General features: G+C 35.1%; 1 pseudogene; it reads left to right on the top strand.

Annotated features, from left to right (window-relative positions):
• Positions 1-5,285: 5,285 nt before the first annotated feature.
• On the top strand, positions 5,286-6,031 carry LOC102831084 (annotated as a pseudogene).
• The last annotated feature ends 1,623 nt before the right edge of the window (positions 6,032-7,654 follow it).

Below are 7,654 nucleotides of genomic sequence, written 5' to 3'. Positions count from 1 at the left end.
GGTGTTTTCAGTGGCCTCCTATGCATGTAAATGCTGGGCATTGTATAAGAAAGACCAAAGACAAATAGTTGCATTTGAATTAGTGTTATCATTAGGTGCAGTCAAATTGGTTCTGACTCATAGTGACCTTATGTACAACAAAGCACAACACTGTCCAGTCCTGTGTCATCCTCACAAGTGTTGTTACACTTGAGCTCATTGCTACTGCCACCCACATTGTCAATTCATCCTAATTGTGGTTCTTTCTCTTTTTCTCTGGCCTTCCACTTTACCAAGCATAGTATCCTTCTCCAGGGATTGGTGCCTCCTGATATTATGTGAAAAGGATAGAGACAAAGTCATGTTATCCTTGCCTCTAAGGAGCATTCTGGCTATACTTCTTCCATCATAGATCTGTTTGTTCTGGCAGTCCATGGTACTTTCAACATTCTTCTCCAACAACATAACTCAAACACATCAGTTCTTCTATGGTTTTCCTTTTTCACAGTCCAACTTTCATAAGCATATGAAGCAATTGAAAATGGTTTGTGTCAGGTGCACCTAAATCTTCAAACTGAAATTAACTTTGCTCTTTAGCACTTTAAACAGGATATGTACAGCAGATTTACCTAGTGAAATGTGTCCTTTGATTTCCTGACTGCTGTTTCCCTGAGTGTTGATGTGTGGATCAAAGTAAAATGAAGCCTTTGACAACTTCAATCTTTTCTCCATTTACCATGATATTATTTATTGGTCCAGCTTTGAGGATTTTTGTTTTCTTGATATTGAAGTGAAATCCACACTGAAGGCTGTGGTCTTTGATTTCATCAGTAAGCATTTTAAATCCTTTTCCCTTTAAGCAAGAAAGGTTGTATCATCTGCATAATGCAGGTTATAAGTAAGTCTACCACCAATTCTGATGCCATGTTCTTCTTCATTGAATCCAGTTTATCAGATTATTTGCACAGCATACAGATTGATTAAGTATGGTGAAAGGATATAACCCTGTATGCACATCTTTTCTAAGTGTAAACCATTCAGTGTTCCCTTGTTCTGTTTGAATGAGTGTGCCAATTCAGGTTTCTCATGAGCACAATTAAGTGTTCAGGAATATTCATTCTCTGAAATGTCCATAGCTTATCATTAAGCACAAAAATCAAAATTCTTTGCATAGTCTATAAAACATAGGTAAACATCTTTCTGATAATATCAGATTTCAGCCAAGATCCATCTAACATCAGCAATAAGATCTTTTGTTTCAAGTTCTTGTCTGAATCTGGCTTGAACCTCTGGCGGTCCCCTGTCAATGTTGTTGCAGTTGTTTTTGAATTATCTTTAGCAAACTTTTAGTTATATTAATGTGATATACCAATGCCTTTCTTGCAGGCATATGGACAGATAGCATTATACTTCAAGAAAGATCTTGAAATATCTCTTTTGATGATGAATGCAATGCCATTCCTCTTCAAGTTTTCATTTCTGGCATAGATAACCCAAGTGACTGTCTGATTCAAACTGGCCATTATCAGTCTATTTCATTTCACCATTGCCTAGGATATGAATCTTTTTGTGTTACATTTTATTTTTGACAACTTCCAATATTCCTAGATTCATTCTTTGTTTATTCTATGCTCTCTTTTTTTATTTTGTTTTGGTTTTATGTTTGCTGTTGTTTCTCTTTATTTTTAGTTGTTCTCCATCAGCAAATGAAGGCCTATTTATATCATCATTGTCAATTTTTCTTTGAGGAGGCTACTCTTCCCTGGTCCTATTTGAATGCTATCCAACCTGTGGGACTCACCTTCCAGCACTCAATTGGACAATATTCTGGTGTTATTTATGTTTTAATCTCCTGAGACTTTATCTCACAATATTCTGCAACTATTTATAAGGTTTTCAGTGGCTAAACATTCAGAAGCAGTCTGCCTCTCCTTCCTAGTCTGTCTTATTCTGGAAGCTCGGCTGAAACCTCTACATCATGGGTGACCATGCTGGTATTAAAGATAACAGTGACATAGCTTTCAACAACACAGCAACATGCAAGTCTCTACAATATGACAAACTGACAGGAAAGTGTTGAATTTTAACTATGGTATTGTCCATATTGAAATTATCATGAACTGTAAGAAAAACAAACAAATCTGTCTTGAACTTCTTATACTCAGAAAGCCTGTTAGAAGCAAGGATTGCAACTCTTCATGCCATTTTCTTTGAACATATTGTCAGGAGTTATCATTCCCTGGAAAAATATATCTTTGGAAAATAGAGTGTCATAAAACAGAGGAAAATCCCCAATGAAAGTGATTGACAAAGTTGCTGCAACAATAAGTACAATTGTAATAACAATTGTGGGGATGCCTCAGAATAGGGCAGTGTTACATTCTTTTGTTCATAGTGGATATGAGTTGGAGATTAGTAGAAAACACCTAAAAACAACAACAAATACAACATTTAAATGGGGACCACGGTTTTCCTCATCAGACTTATTATCTTATTTTTGGGGGGCACTTTCTCCCTTGTTTTACATAAACCTTAACTTCAAGCAATAATTACCAGATTTAAACCCAACTAGAGACACCTTGGAAGACAGACTTGGAAATTTACTTCTGAAAGGCCACAGTCTTGAAAATCCTATGGGATATTTCTTCACTGCATACTTAGTATACTCATGAGTTAGAATGACTCCATGGAAACCGAAATAATAGCAACCATCAAAAACGAGCTCTTAAATAATGCATTCACTCTACCTTCAAAATTACTGTAACAGGACTTCTGTTATTCTTTTTTCATTAATAAGGACTTCATGTTGTATACCAAAATTAACTCAAATCTCCTACTCACTGCAAGTTCATATATATTAAGGGTTATACAATTTCAGCTTTATTAAATTACCTATTTTACCTTGTGCTTGCACACCTGGACAATAAGTATCTCTTCAACTATTAACCAAAATCATAGTGTGTTTATATGAATGTAAATAGCACAGTTAAATCTTACTTTGACTCAGTGAATGATCTGTGAGCCACCTCTGTTCTATAGCACTGAAAAATTTCATTTTTGTCTCCTAATTATTTTTTTTTTCTAATTGAAAAGTCCGGGTTTATACATTTCAAGAGAATTTTGCTGTAAGAATATAAAACTACATACCCGGTCATCATTTTGGCATTGTGTTTTTCCATTATTTGTAGATTAAGTTTCAATTCACTGACCTAGTTATTGTTGATCAATTTGAATTTGTCTTTTTTATATTGTTTTCAATAAAAATACCCATTTGTTTCCAGTAGCTATGTTGTAGAATATAAATGAGTATGCCGAAATCAGTCATAATATATGCAAATAACACAAGAAACATAAAAAATATGTAAAATACATCTGTAATAACATAAAATAAAGGACAGGTACCAGAAGACCAAGAGAACCCTAGCAGATTTTAATTTCAGAAATATATAGCAGGCAAAAATCATAATTTCAAGGAGGCAACATGTATTGAGCAGAAAAACCAACCTTTCCCTAGTTAGAGACCTGGGAATATGATGCCAGGACTTTTGATATTCCCTACACCAAGTTTAGCACCAGGGAGAAGCTGAGGAAGTTAGGATGAATGAGAAGTCCCTTGGATACAACATCTATGTTGGCAGCTGTTTGTTAGTGAATAAATATGGTGAAAATGTCTGCATTTTTAGCAGTTCTATATCTGCAGATACTTGCTGTCAGGGAGTAATAAAGAAAAAAAACTCTAATCATATTCTGTGTTAAAAAGAACTTCACTGAAAACTAAACACAATCTCTCTTTTCTTGGAAACACTTCATTAAATAAACTTTTCTGTCAATTAAAATTTTGTTCTATCTGTATGCATCATTCAAATAAAAATGAAATAATAGAAATAAAAACAATGACTGCTGTATACCAGCCATACTTATCTGCTTTATATGTTTGTTTGCCAGGAGTAAGTAATATTACTATTCTGCATTTTAGAAAAAATTCTTAAAAATCCGCACTTTTAAATCCCACTGTACTGCTTTCCTTTGATACTATTGTGAAAACAAAAATAATTGATGAAATATATAGCAATATAATTTGTAAATAGCTTCATTTTATTATTATTATTGGAATATGTCTTTTTATTACTCTAAACATTAAATAAGTAGGTTGTTGTTGTTGTTAAGTGCTGTCAAGTTGGTTCCGACTCATAGAGACTAACCAAGTATAGGGTTTCTGAGGAGCAGCTGTTGAATATGAACCACCAAACTTGCAGTTCAAACAGATCTTATGGTCGAGTGCCTGATGAAAATCACTGAATAAACTAGAAAGTCAAATGCAATTAAATTCCATCACAGATTTTTATGGGGAGCAGGGTAGAAAAAAACATGACTGAACCACAAGACAATTATTATTGAAGTAAAAAAAATTATCAGCAACTTACTTTATTCACAATACCAAAAAAAAGTAAAATTGTTTATCTGCTTATCTTTGAGGGCTAGGTGATTTTTATGCACCTTGTGTGCCATTTCAATGCAACATAATAATTTATAGATTATTCATTCTTTTGGATATTTGTATTTCCATTAATAGAGATCACTGATAGCTCAGTAAATTAAAGAACTGAGTGTTTTAAAACTCTGTAGGAAAGCACTTACTGATAAAGATCAAATACTTAAGCCTTCAGTGTGGATTATATCTTAACATAAGGAAAACAAAAAATTCACAGAACTGCTCTACTAAGCAACATCACAATAAATGGCGAAAATATTGAAGTTTTCAAGGATTTGATTTTACATGTGTCCACAATAAGAATCCATGGAAATGTTGTTGTTGTTGTTATGTGCTGTCGAGTTGTTTCCGACCCATAGCAACCCTGTATGGGTTGTTTTAGTTCAAAAAGCTTTGCAGTCTGTCTCATTTACCCACAACACCACACCAGAAGTAGCAGTCAATAACTCAAAGGACACATTGCATTGGGAAAATCTGCTGCAAAAGACCTCTCTAACGTGTTCAAATGCAAAGATGTTATATTGAGGATAAAGATGTTTCTAACCCAATCCATGGTATTTGCAATCACCTCATATGGAGTCCTGGTGTGGCACTGTGGGTTAATGTACCAGACTGCTAAGCCGTTTGAACTGTAAGGTCAGCAGTTCAAGCTCACCAGCTTCTTCTCAGAAACCCTATACAGGGTAGTCATGGGTCAGAATCGACTTAATGGCACTTAACAACAACATATGCATACAACAGTTGGACAATGAATAAGGAATATCCAAAAAGAAATGATGCTTTTTTTTTTTTTTTTTTTTAACCAGCTGGGACCATGGAGGGTGTTGAAGAGAAGAAGATGGTTCCTGCTGTGCCAGAGACCCTGAAGAAAAAGTGAAGGAATTTCGCAGAACTAAAGATCAAGCACCTGAGAAAGAAGTTTGCCCAAAAGATGCTTCAAAAAGCAAGGGGGAAGCTTATCTATGAAAAAGCCAAGTGCTATATCACAAGGAATATAGGCAGATGTACAGAACTGAGATACGAATGGCTAGGATGACAAGAAAAGCGGGCAACTTCTATGTACCTGGTGAGCCCAAGCTGGCATTGGTTATCAGGATCAGAGGCATCAATGGTGTGAGCCCAAAGGTTGGAAAGATGTTGCAGCTTCTTCACCTTCGCCAGATCTTCAATGGCTCCTTTGTTTTGCTCAACAAGGCTTCAATTAACATGCTGAGGATTGTGGAACCATATATTGCATGGAGGTACCCAAACTTGAAGTCAGTGAATGAACTGACCTACAAACATGGATATGGCAAAATCAAAAAGAATAAAATTGCCCTGACAGATAACACATTGATTGCACTTTCTCTTGGTAAATATGAGATCATCTGCATGGAGGATCTGATTCATGAGATCTACACCATTGGGAAACATTTCAAAGAAGCAAATAACTTTCTGTGGCCCTTCAAATTATCTTCTCCTTGTGGTGGAATGAAGAAAAAGACCACCCATTTTGTAGAAGGTGGAGATGCTGGCAACAGGGAAGACCAGATCAACAGGCTTATTAGAAGGATGAACTAAGGTATTTACCATGATTATTTTTATAATCTGGTCAGCTAATAAAACAGTGAATGTTATCAAATTGAAAAATAAATGATGCATTTGAATTATGATGTAGATGGAACATATTGTATATAGCATGGACTGCCAGAGGAATCAACAAATATAAACAATTTATAGCTAGAATACTCCTTAGAAGTCTTATGTATTTTGTACAGGTTAGCAGGAGGGAACAGTCTTTGAAGCAAGCCATCATGCATGGCAAAGTACAGGGTCAGTTAGGTAGTTTGATTTGGTAACTGCAGCAATTGGCTCAAACACAGTAACAATTATGAGGATTGTATAGGAACAAGCAGTGTTTCATTCTGTTGTATATAGAGTTACTGTGAGTCAGAACATACTTAATGTTCTAACATACTTAATGTACCTAACAACAACAACAAAAAGAATGTTTAGATTTTGTTGGTCAGCCATTATAGAGATATACTTTATTCCAGAAAATGGCTGTGCCTTAATACAGTGTAAGTGATAGTATCAGATAAATAGTACATTTACTATACTGTTATAAAAGAATTTGTGAACTGGTAAATAGCATTTTCAAGATACAACATGGATGATGTTTCATTGTCATCTTTCTAAAAGCAAACTGTTTCATTCTTTGTTTGGAATACTGAAAGTGAAAAACTTACCTTTACTTTCAATATACACTTTTATTTGCCTGATAAATAATACTGAAGGAACAATGTCCTGACGATGTCCTGAAATACTGAAGAAAAACAAGATTCAGCCATGCCTGAATATTCTTGAAATATAGTCACTACAATGAGAGTATATTTTAATAGGTAAGTAGTTGATTACTGACAGATTGAATCAACACATTATCACATAACTAGAAAAAAGCAAATAAATAAAAGTAGAGGAGCACGTGTTCAGTCAAAACATTAAAATGAAATGTAGTGATTCAGTTAGGTTTGTTTCCTGTGTGTGTGTATGTGTGTGTGCATGCCCATGGGAGAAAATGATACAGAAAGTTACAGAAAAAGAGAGATTTTATGTTTGCTGTACTAAACTTCAGAGATTTCAATAAGTGAATAGGGGTTAACGTAAAGGACCTTTCTACTTGGAGTAGAGATTGCATTATAATACTATAATTTCAGAAAAAATTATATAGATTGTATTAGATTAATTTTCTGATCAAATCAAATAAGAATCTACTAATCATTGACTAAAGGAGCTCTGGTAGTGTAGTGGTTACGAATCGGGCTGCGAACCACAAGGTCAGCAGTTAGAAACTACCAGCTGTTCCGCAGAAGAAAGATGAGGCTTTCTGCTCCTGAAAAGATTTACAGCCTTGGAAACCCTGTACAGGGTCGCTATGAGTCAGAACCGACTCAACAGCACTTAACAACAATACAACAAATCATTGACTGGAGTGCTTGTGTGGCTCTGTGGGCTAAAGCACTGGACCACAAGGTCAGTTTGAATCACAAGGTCAGCAGTTCAGATTTACCAGTCACTCCTTGGAAACCACATACAGGGTCTCTATGAATCAGAACCCACTCGATGGCACTTAACAAAAACAACAGCAATCATTGACTGCAATGCATATTGAATAGACTTATTCTAATCAAGGTATCTATATCA

This window comes from Chrysochloris asiatica, unplaced genomic scaffold, assembly GCF_000296735.1.
Source record: "Chrysochloris asiatica unplaced genomic scaffold, ChrAsi1.0 scaffold00399, whole genome shotgun sequence".
Taxonomy (NCBI): domain Eukaryota; kingdom Metazoa; phylum Chordata; class Mammalia; order Afrosoricida; family Chrysochloridae; genus Chrysochloris; species Chrysochloris asiatica.
The sequence above is the reverse complement of the archived record's forward strand: the minus strand, read 5'-3'. Positions and strand labels throughout refer to the sequence as shown.